At 30.5% G+C, this 11,604-nt stretch overlaps 1 pseudogene; it reads right to left on the minus strand.

Moving 5' to 3' along the window:
- Positions 1 to 708: 708 nt before the first annotated feature.
- Positions 709 to 2,620, minus strand: LOC119769708 (annotated as a pseudogene).
- Positions 2,621 to 11,604: the final 8,984 nt, after the last annotated feature.

Below are 11,604 nucleotides of genomic sequence, written 5' to 3' on the forward strand. Positions count from 1 at the left end.
CGAAGAAATAATAATAATTAAAAAAAATAGAAGAGATTTGTAGGAATCTAACCCTGGTCAACACTGGCTGACAGATCAACTATGGTTGACGTCTAGAGATGAGAAGAGTTAGTGAGTGACAATCAGAGCATAGACTAAATATATATAGATACTCCCCTGTTGGGGCTGGCGACACTACCGCCACGCCAAAATTACACCTGGTGACAATTCACAGGTACTAACCTACCCTTTGGGAACGTTTGAAAAAAAAATCCTCCCTACCCAGTAAGAAAGACTCGAGCCGAAATGGCTCGAACCGCTCGCTAAACTCGAGCCGAATCTCGCTCGAATCGAGGCAAATTCGCCTCGAATTTGGCGTGTAAATGCCTCGAATTCGAGCTCTTTTGACACAAAAAATTCGCGCTACTCGAGCTAAGAAATATTTCACTCGCATCTCAGGAATTATTTCAAGTAGTTCAGACTTCAAACATAGATGTCGCTGTTCAATTAACCGACCGATGCGACCTCTAGCGGTGAGTAGGAAAATTAAGGGATTGTTTTGGTTTGATTTGGTAAACATTGCCAAATTTATCAAAGGGCGAATTGACTAATAAAAGCCAATTCGCCCTTTTAATAAATTAAGCAATATACAAAAACTGGACAAAAAATACTAGAACACGTAAAGATTTATTATCTGGTAGATTTACAAATTTTATGTTTTTTTGGTTATGTTTTTCAAACTCTTGACGAATTCGCGGCACCACGACGAAATCGCGCCGGGAATCGGGGCCATCCGGAAGACGGACGTGGAAGAGTTCACGATGACCTGCTCGTCACGTAGTGTGCCACGTTGCGCTTCAGGTAGATCAAGGCCAGGAGCAGTTTTCCTTGACGCGATGTAGAATGTCCTTACGGCATCGGGACGACTTCACTTGCTCGATGCGCTTGACCAGGATTGTCCCGTTGACGCGCCTGTTCACGATCACATCGAGGGCGTAATTTACAACGTTGAACACGCGCCCGGCCTTGTAGAAAATGCCCTTTTGAAAGGCATCGGTTCCGGCAAAAACGGTTCCAGTGAGTCCTGGAACAAGATAAATTATACTTTAGATTTCGGTTAAGTTTTAAAATGTTCATGACTTACTTTAAATAAATACGTCAATACAATTCGGTTCCGTGAACAGAATTAATATTCCGACTAACTACGTGGGGTGGCACAAAACAGCTTGACTCCCCATCCCTTGCTACTTTCCCCAAACGACCGTCGTGGTTCCGGTCATGGCGGCCGACCTGGCGCTGCTGCTGCTGCGCACGATCGTCATCGATCGATCACGGTCAGCTCGAGCTGTTCCGCAGCAGGTTCTCGATGTGCTCCCGGATGAACGGATCGGCCATGGTGTTGTTCCGGTTGTTCCGCAGGATCGACTCGAACTCCATGATGTCGTTGTTCTTGTAGCTCACGATCAGGTTCGTCATGGACAAAATTTCCGGGCCGTTTTTGTGCGGTTTCGCTTCCTGCGAGTCGAACGGGTTGATGCCGGACCTCTTGAGCACGTTCGCGAGGACGAGGTATTTGAGACAGGTCGTGCGCCGGGACGAGCCGTACTCGTCGTAGTTGTTAAACGCCTCGAAAAAGTCCGTGTGTACCTTTTCGAACTCGCCTTCGCGCGCACCTACCGCCACACTCCCAGGTGACGCCCATGATAAAGGGGTGCGGGATGGCTGATTTAATGTGCAGGGACTGTTCGTGAAGGGCCTTTAGCTTTTTGTTGTTCTTACGGTGTACATTTGGATCTCAAGCGCGTAGACTTCTAGTAGCTTTCCCTTTTTAAGGTCGTCCTCGCCGTCGTCCGTCTGGCAGGATTGGTGCAGCTGTTTGAGGATTTTCTGGAGCTTGCCAAAGTCGTTCCGATCGAAGTACAGCTTCCCGAGCTTCGTGTTGGTTTTGAACCAGAGCCGATTGTTCTTGGCGTCTTTGAGCGCTTCCAGCGTGGTCTCGTAAAAGTTTTGCAACTGCTTCATGTTCTTCGAGGTCGAGATGTAGTCCAGAATTGCTTGTACCGGGTCATGATTACCGAGTAGTTTTTCTGAAAAGAATTCAATGGTTAAACAATAGATTCGAAGTCCCTACAGCGCCGTCCTTCCTCACCAATTTGAAGTTGATCTGAAGTTGGTCTTGTTCCAATGTAACCAGCGTAACGACGGGCAAGTCGATGCGGCTGACGCGGGCTTACCGCCGCAGGAAGCGATTTAACAGCGGAATGCCCAAGTCGTAGCCGATCGTCTTGAACTCCGCGCTAGCCTGCTTGCCGAAAATGTTGAACCGGGACCGGTTCGACGGTTTCTCGGCCGCGATCGTCACATCCTCCTCCCAGTTGATTTCGGCCAGGTCCGCATCAACCTCCGGCGGCAGGGCGTTGAACTCGACGTTGCTCGTGTCCAGCAGGGTGCGTTCAAACCCGTTGAACACGCCCATGATCTGCTGGCGCTGCTGGGACGAATCGAACTCCCGCGCCAACTGACTGTACACAAAGTCGTCCAGCAGGTTCGCGTTGTACTCCTCCATCATGGATCGCTCGAGCCGGATGTACTGCGAGCAGGTTGCGCTGTTTTCACGATCGAGTGCACCTCTTCTTCCCATTGCGATCGACTTCCTCCAGGAACAACTGGCTGCAGTTGGGATCGACGGCCTCCTGGTAGCTCGGGAAGTAATCATCGTCGTCATCGACCTGCTGAACGACCGCCTCCGGCAACAATCAGTTCCATCTGCTCGCTCTCCCAGGCGTCGAAGGCTTGCGAGTCCAGCTGGTTCCTTTGGGATCTTCGGCTTGCTCGACGACGCCGCAATCTCGTTCGAGCTCTTGCGCTTTGGGTGGAAATCCACGACTCGAACAGGGACTTGCGCGAGTTCGGGATGGTCGCGGAGAGTTTCCCGGGCGGCGATTCCTTCCGACTAAGCCAAACCATCCTGCACGGACTTCGCTCCGTCAGGAGTCCTTCTGCGAAATGTCAGCACGATGCACCGGCTTGTACCGGAGGAGGAACCGGAATAATCCTCCGGCTGGAAGAAAAGCAAGGGATTAGTTTGTTTTGTTTAATTCTAAAAATCAACTCACTTTTGTACAACATTTCACTGAAGGATAAATAAATGGCCAAGGTGCGATCCCAATGGTTACTTGACGGCGTTTCTGTGGCATAGTATGACGCATTCTCAGCGTGGTCAATCGTACTACATAGTACTTCTTCAAAACGTTCGTCTCTGCAATCTGGAACCGGACTCGGCTGGACTCAGGAACTTGTGGGCTGGATGGGATACGTTGACGATTTTGTTGGTGCTCGATGGAAAAGCAAAAAAGAAAAAAAAAATGATTACCAAATTAAAATGTTTACACAAAAAAGGAACATGCTTGAAAAGAATCAGTTTTTTTTTATTTTCTATTTGTATTTTTAAAGTATATATGTACAGTAGTTGTTCGAAAACGTAGCCCAGTCATCGAGTGCTGCTCGCTAACTGGGCTGAACGAAAAATAACGAGGGGACCACCGATGCATAATATTTTCCTGATGAAATATAAACATAAAAGTTACTAAAATTTATTAACAATGCTTACTTTTCATGTGTTAATCAAATAAAAATTTGAAAACTGTTTTTTTCTATTATTTGAACAGGTTTTGGCATCCATTAACCCCTCGGTCATTCGGTTTTGTTTTTGGTTTTTTGACGTTTGTCGGTTACCGAACAACTACTGTATTCAATACCTTAATGATCAATGGAAATCAAAAAAGGTTTGAATTAAATGTAGACTCAAAACTAAAATCTAAATACATCGGGCAAAATACTTTTAAATAGTTCTTATAAATATTTATTATGAATATGATTCTGAAAGTTTGACTGTTGTTCTTCTTTTCTTTTCTAAAATTCAAAAATTCAAATATTCTAATATTCTAAAATTCTAAAATTCTAAAATTCTAAAATTCTAAAATTCTAAAATTCTAAAATTCTAAAATTCTAAAATTCTAAAATTCTAAAATTCTAAAATTCTAAAATTCTAAAATTCTAAAATTCTAAAATTCTAAAATTCTAAAATTCTAAAATTCTAAAATTCTAAAATTCTAAAATTTAAAATTTAAATTCTAAAATTCTAAAATTCTAAATTAAAATTCTAAAATTCTAAAATTCTAAAATTCTAAAATTTAAAATTCTAAAATTCTAAAATTCTAAAATTCTAAAATTCTAAAATTTAAAATTCTAAAATTCTAAAATTCTAAAATTCTAAAATTCTAAAATTCTAAAATTCTAAAATTCTAAAATTCTAAAATTTAAAATTCTAAAATTTAAAATTCTAAAATTCTAAAATTCTAAAATTCTAAAATTCTAAAATTCTAAAATTCTAAAATTCTAAAATTTAAAATTCTAAAATTCTAAAATTTAAAATTCTAAATTCTAAAATTCTAAAATTCTAAAATTCTAAAATTTAAAATTTAAAATTCTAAAATTCTAAAATTCTAAAATTCTAAAATTCTAAAATTCTAAAATTCTAAATTCTAAAATTCTAAAATTCTAAAATTCTAAAATTCTAAAATTCTAAAATTCTAAAATTCTAAAATTCTAAAATTCTAAATTCTAAAATTCTAAAATTCTAAAATTCTAAAATTCTAAAATTCTAAAATTCTAAAATTCTAAAATTCTAAAATTCTAAAATTCTAAAATTCTAAAATTTAAAATTCTAAAATTCTAAAATTCTAAAATTCTAAAATTCTAAAATTCTAAAATTCTAAAATTCTAAATTTAAATTCTTAAATTCTTAAATTCTTAAATTCTTAAATTCTTAAATTCTTAAATTCTTAAATTCTTAAATTCTTAAATTCTTAAATTCTTAAATTCTTAAATTCTTAAATTCTTAAATTCTTAAATTCTTAAATTTTAAATTCTTAAATTCTTAAATTCTTAAATTCTTAAATTCTTAATTTTAAATTCTTAAATTCTTAAATTCTTAAATTCTTAAATTCTTAAATTTAAATTCTTAAATTCTTAAATTCTTAAATTCTTAAATTCTTAAATTCTTAAATTCTTAAATTCTTAAATTCTTAAATTCTTAAATTCTTAAATTCTTAAATTCTTAAATTCTTAAATTCTTAAATTCTTAAATTCTTAAATTCTTAAATTCTTAAATTCTTAAATTCTTAAATTCTTAAATTCTTAAATTCTTAAATTCTTAAATTCTTAAATTCTTAAATTCTTAAATTTTAAATTCTTAAATTCTTAAATTCTTAAATTCTTAAATTCTTAAATTCTTAAATTCTTAAATTCTTAAATTTTAAATTCTTAAATTCTTAAATTCTTAAATTCTTAAATTCTTAAATTCTTAAATTCTTAAATTCTTAAATTCTTAAATTCTTAAATTCTTAAATTCTTAAATTCTTAAATTCTTAAATTCTAAATTCTTAAAATTCTTAAATTCTTAAATTCTTAAATCTTAAATTCTTAAATTCTTAAATTCTTAAATTCTTAAATTCTTAAATTCTTAAATTCTTAAATTCTTAAATTCTTAAATTCTTAAATTCTTAAATTCTTAAATTCTTAAATTCTTAAATTCTTAAATTCTTAAATTCTTAAATTCTTAAATTCTTAAATTCTTAAATTCTTAAATTCTTAAATTCTAAATTTAAATTCTTAAATTCTTAAATTCTTAAATTCTTAATTCTTAAATTCTTAAATTCTTAAATTCTTAAATTCTTAAATTCTTAATTCTTTAAATTCTTAAATTCTTAAATTCTTAAATTCTTAAATTCTTAAATTCTTAAATTCTTAAATTCTTAAATTCTTAAATTCTTAAATTCTTAAATTCTTAAATTCTTAAATTCTTAAATTCTTAAATTCTTAATTCTTAAATTCTTAAATTCTTAAATTTAAATTCTTAAATTCTTAAATTCTTAAATTCTTAAATTCTTAAATTCTTAAATTCTTAAATTCTTAAATTCTTAAATTCTTAAATTCTTAAATTCTTAATTCTTAAATTCTTAAATTCTTAAATTCTTAAATTCTTAATTCTTTAATTCTTAAATTCTTAAATTCTTAAATTCTTAAATTCTTAAATTCTTAAATTCTTAAATTCTTAAATTCTTAAATTCTTAAATTCTTAAATTCTTAAATTCTTAAATTCTTAAATTCTTAAATTCTTAAATTCTTAAATTCTTAAATTCTTAAATTCTTAAATTCTTAAATTCTTAAATTCTTAAATTCTTAAATTCTTAAATTCTTAAATTCTTAAATTCTTAAATTCTTAAATTCTTAAATTCTTAAATTCTTAAATTCTTAAATTCTTAAATTCTTAAATTCTTAAATTCTTAAATTCTTAAATTCTTAAATTTTAAATTCTTAAATTCTTAAATTTTAAATTCTTAAATTCTTAAATTCTTAAATTCTTAAATTCTTAAATTCTTAAATTCTTAAATTCTTAAATTCTTAAATTTAAATTCTTAAATTCTTAAATTCTTAAATTCTTAAATTCTTAAATTCTTAAATTTTAAATTCTTAAATTCTTAAATTCTTAAATTCTTAAATTCTTAAATTCTTAAATTCTTAAATTCTTAAATTCTTAAATTCTTAAATTCTTAAATTCTTAAATTCTTAAATTCTTAAATTCTTAAATTCTTAAATTCTTAAATTCTTAAATTCTTAAATTCTTAAATTCTTAAATTCTTAAATTCTTAAATTCTTAAATTCTTAAATTCTTAAATTCTTAAATTCTTAAATTCTTAAATTCTTAAATTCTTAAATTTAAATTCTTAAATTCTTAAATTCTTAAATTCTTAAATTCTTAAATTCTTAAATTCTTAAATTCTTAAATTCTTAAATTCTTAAATTCTTAAATTCTTAAATTCTTAAATTCTTAAATTCTTAAATTCTTAAATTCTTAAATTAAATTAAATTCTTAAATTCTTAAATTCTTAAATTCTTAAATTCTTAAATTCTTAAATTCTTAAATTCTTAAATTCTTAAATTCTTAAATTCTTAAATTTAAATTCTTAAATTCTTAAATTTAAATTCTTAAATTCTTAAATTCTTAAATTCTTAAATTCTTAAATTCTTAAATTCTTAAATTCTTAAATTCTTAAATTCTTAAATTCTTAAATTCTTAAATTCTTAAATTCTTAAATTCTTAAATTCTTAAATTCTTAAATTTAAATTCTTAAATTCTTAAATTCTTAAATTCTTAAATTCTTAAATTCTTAAATTCTTAAATTCTTAAATTCTTAAATTCTTAAATTCTTAAATTTAAATTCTTAAATTCTTAAATTTTAAATTCTTAAATTTTAAATTCTTAAATTCTTAAATTCTTAAATTCTTAAATTCTTAAATTCTTAAATTCTTAAATTTAAATTCTTAAATTCTTAAATTCTTAAATTCTTAAATTCTTAAATTCTTAAATTCTTAAATTTAAATTCTTAAATTCTTAAATTCTTAAATTCTTAAATTCTTAAATTCTTAAATTCTTAAATTCTTAAATTCTTAAATTCTTAAATTCTTAAATTCTTAAATTCTTAAATTCTTAAATTCTTAAATTCTTAAATTCTTAAATTCTTAAATTCTTAAATTCTTAAATTCTTAAATTCTTAAATTCTTAAATTCTTAAATTCTTAAATTCTTAAATTCTTAAATTCTTAAATTCTTAAATTCTTAAATTCTTAAATTCTTAAATTTAAATTCTTAAATTCTTAAATTCTTAAATTCTTAAATTCTTAAATTCTTAAATTCTTAAATTCTTAAATTCTTAAATTCTTAAATTCTTAAATTCTTAAATTCTTAAATTCTTAAATTTTAAATTCTTAAATTCTTAAATTCTTAAATTCTTAAATTCTTAAATTCTTAAATTCTTAAATTCTTAAATTCTTAAATTCTTAAATTCTTAAATTCTTAAATTCTTAAATTCTTAAATTCTTAAATTCTTAAATTCTTAAATTCTTAAATTCTTAAATTCTTAAATTCTTAAATTCTTAAATTCTTAAATTCTTAAATTCTTAAATTCTTAAATTCTTAAATTCTTAAATTCTTAAATTCTTAAATTCTTAAATTCTTAAATTCTTAAATTCTTAAATTCTTAAATTCTTAAATTCTTAAATTCTTAAATTCTTAAATTCTTAAATTCTTAAATTCTTAAATTCTTAAATTCTTAAATTCTTAAATTCTTAAATTCTTAAATTCTTAAATTCTTAAATTCTTAAATTCTTAAATTCTTAAATTCTTAAATTCTTAAATTCTTAAATTCTTAAATTCTTAAATTCTTAAATTCTTAAATTCTTAAATTCTTAAATTCTTAAATTCTTAAATTCTTAAATTCTTAAATTCTTAAATTCTTAAATTCTTAAATTCTTAAATTCTTAAATTCTTAAATTCTTAAATTCTTAAATTCTTAAATTCTTAAATTCTTAAATTTTAAATTCTTAAATTCTTAAATTCTTAAATTCTTAAATTCTTAAATTCTTAAATTCTTAAATTCTTAAATTCTTAAATTCTTAAATTCTTAAATTCTTAAATTTAAATTCTTAAATTCTTAAATTCTTAAATTCTTAAATTCTTAAATTCTTAAATTCTTAAATTCTTAAATTCTTAAATTCTTAAATTCTTAAATTCTTAAATTCTTAAATTCTTAAATTCTTAAATTCTTAAATTCTTAAATTCTTAAATTCTTAAATTCTTAAATTCTTAAATTCTTAAATTCTTAAATTCTTAAATTCTTAAATTTTAAATTCTTAAATTCTTAAATTCTTAAATTCTTAAATTTAAATTCTTAAATTCTTAAATTCTTAAATTCTTAAATTCTTAAATTCTTAAATTCTTAAATTCTTAAATTCTTAAATTCTTAAATTCTTAAATTCTTAAATTCTTAAATTCTTAAATTCTTAAATTCTTAAATTTAAATTCTTAAATTCTTAAATTCTTAAATTCTTAAATTCTTAAATTCTTAAATTCTTAAATTCTTAAATTCTTAAATTCTTAAATTCTTAAATTCTTAAATTCTTAAATTCTTAATTCTTAAATTCTTAAATTCTTAAATTCTTAAATTCTTAAATTCTTAAATTCTTAAATTCTTAAATTCTTAAATTCTTAAATTCTTAAATTCTTAAATTCTTAAATTCTTAAATTCTTAAATTCTTAAATTCTTAAATTCTTAAATTCTTAAATTCTTAAATTCTTAAATTCTTAAATTCTTAAATTCTTAAATCTTAAATTCTTAAATTCTTAAATTCTTAAATTCTTAAATTTTAAATTCTTAAATTCTTAAATTCTTAAATTCTTAAATTCTTAAATTCTTAAATTCTTAAATTCTTAAATTCTTAAATTCTTAAATTCTTAAATTCTTAAATTCTTAAATTCTTAAATTCTTAAATTCTTAAATTCTTAAATTCTAAAATTCTAAAATTCTAAAATTCTAAAATTCTAAAATTCTAAAATTCTCAAATTTTGAAATCCATAAATCATCCAATTCCGTTCGCGTTATTTTTAAAATTCCTTATATTTGATAGGCCAAAAGTTAATAGTTCTTAAAGATATTTAAAGATTTTAGGAGTTTCAAGAAGTCTCAGAATTTTTTGAAAATTTCTTATTTTATTATTTTTATAATTTTTCGAATTTTTAAAGTTTTGAGAATTCAAAATTTAAAACTATAAACAAATTTAAATTGTAATTCTGTTTAAGAATTGTAAACTCATAATTTTTAGAATTTTTGAATACTTAACTCTAATTCTAAATATGACGAACGACATTTAGATTTTGGAAATATAAGAATTTTAACAATGTTAGAATTTAACAATTTAAGTAGTTTAGAAATAAAGAATTTTAGTATTTGATATACATACCATACCAAACAGCTTAGAACACCATACGCGGTGCCCGTGCTGTATCAAGAAGGTTGTTCCATGTTGCTCGGTTCTGGGCTGCAGCTCGCCAGTCTCCTAGGTTGCAGATCTTTCTTAGGTCCGCCTCGATCTGATTACCCCATCGTGCACGCTGCGCTCCTGCTCTTCGGCCAGTGCCGCCATCCGGTCGCGCGCGGTCAAAGAGCATCCTGACAGGATGGTCTTCATCCATCCTCGCGACATGGCCGGCCCACCTGAGCCTCCCGATTCTCGCCAGGGTGACGATGGTCGGTTCTCCCAGCAGCGCGTGCAGTTCGTGGTTCATGCGCCTTCGCCACTCGTTCTGAGCTGTACGTACTCCACCGTAGATCGTTCGCAGCACCTTCCGTTCGAAAACTCCAAGGGCTCGTTCGTCCTCTTGCCGCAGCGTCCAGGTCTCGTGGCCATAGAGGGCAACCGATCTAATCAGTGTCTTGTACAGGGTCAGCTTCGTGGCGCGTTGCACTCGATCAGATGTCAAGGTTTTCCGTAATCCAAAGTAGGCGCGATTCGCGGAGTGGATACGAGTCCGGATCTCTAAGCTGGTGTCGTTGTCGGCCGTTACCAGCGATCCCAAGTACACGAATTCGCTCACCTCCTCCAGCACATCGCCATCCACAGCTAGAGGGGTGAGTCTTGGGGGGTCAACGTCCTTTGAGCCCCTCCCTTTCATGTACTTTGTTTTCGTCGTATTCATGGCCAATCCAATTCGTCCTGCTTGCGTCTTTAAGGCGGTGTAAACCCTTTTCACCGTCTCTAGGTCTCTCGCTATAATATCAATGTCGTCCGCATAAGCAAGAAGTTGGACTGTCCTGTTGCAAATCGTGCCTCTCGTGTCTATACCCGCTCTTCACACAACTCCCTCAAGTCCGATGTTGAACAGCGCATTGGATAAGCCGTCACCTTGTCGTAACCCTTGATGCGATTGGAAGGGGTCCGCTAGCTCCCCTGCCACTCGCACGTGACACATCACACGATCCAAGGTAGCCTTGATCAGCCGAGTCAGTTTGTCCGGAAAACCGTTCTCGTGCATGATCTGCCATAGCTGTTCGCGGTCGACTGTATCGTACGCTGCCTTGAAATCGATGAAGATGTGATGTGTGGGCACGTTGTACTCACGGCATTTCTCGAGGATCTGCCGGAGCGAGAAAATTTGGTCCGTGGTGGCCCGAGCGCCAGTAAACCCCGCTTGATAGGGGCCCACGAACCTCCGTGCGTACGGTGTCAGCAGACGGCAGAGGATCTGGGAGAGAATTTTATAGGCCGCGTTGATAAGCGTGATACCGCGGTAGTTGCCGCAGTCCAGCTTATCGCCCTTTTTGTAGATGGGGCACACGACACCATCCATCCATTCTGCTGGTAGTTTCACCTCCCTCCAGATCATAGAAATCACCAAGTGGATCGCCCTCGCCAACTACTCTCCTCCATATTTGAAGAGCTCACCGGGTAACCGATCTTTACCGGCGGCCCTGTTGTTCTTCAGCTGCCTGATCTCCTTCTTCACCGTCTCCAGATCAGGTGCCGGGAACTGTTCGTCGGCAGCGGGCGGTCCAAGTTGGGCTTCAAAGCCGTCTCCATGCGCTACATCGCCGTTGAGGTGCTCGTTGAAGAACTGCTGCCACCTGTTCAACACCTCGCCTTTGTCCATAAGAAGGTTTCCCTCGGCGTCCCGACAAGTGTTGGCTTGCGGCGCATAGCCTTTGCGGGACCGGTTAACTTTCTCGTA

This window comes from Culex quinquefasciatus, chromosome 1 (genome assembly GCF_015732765.1).
Source record: "Culex quinquefasciatus strain JHB chromosome 1, VPISU_Cqui_1.0_pri_paternal, whole genome shotgun sequence".
Taxonomy (NCBI): Eukaryota; Metazoa; Arthropoda; class Insecta; order Diptera; family Culicidae; genus Culex; species Culex quinquefasciatus.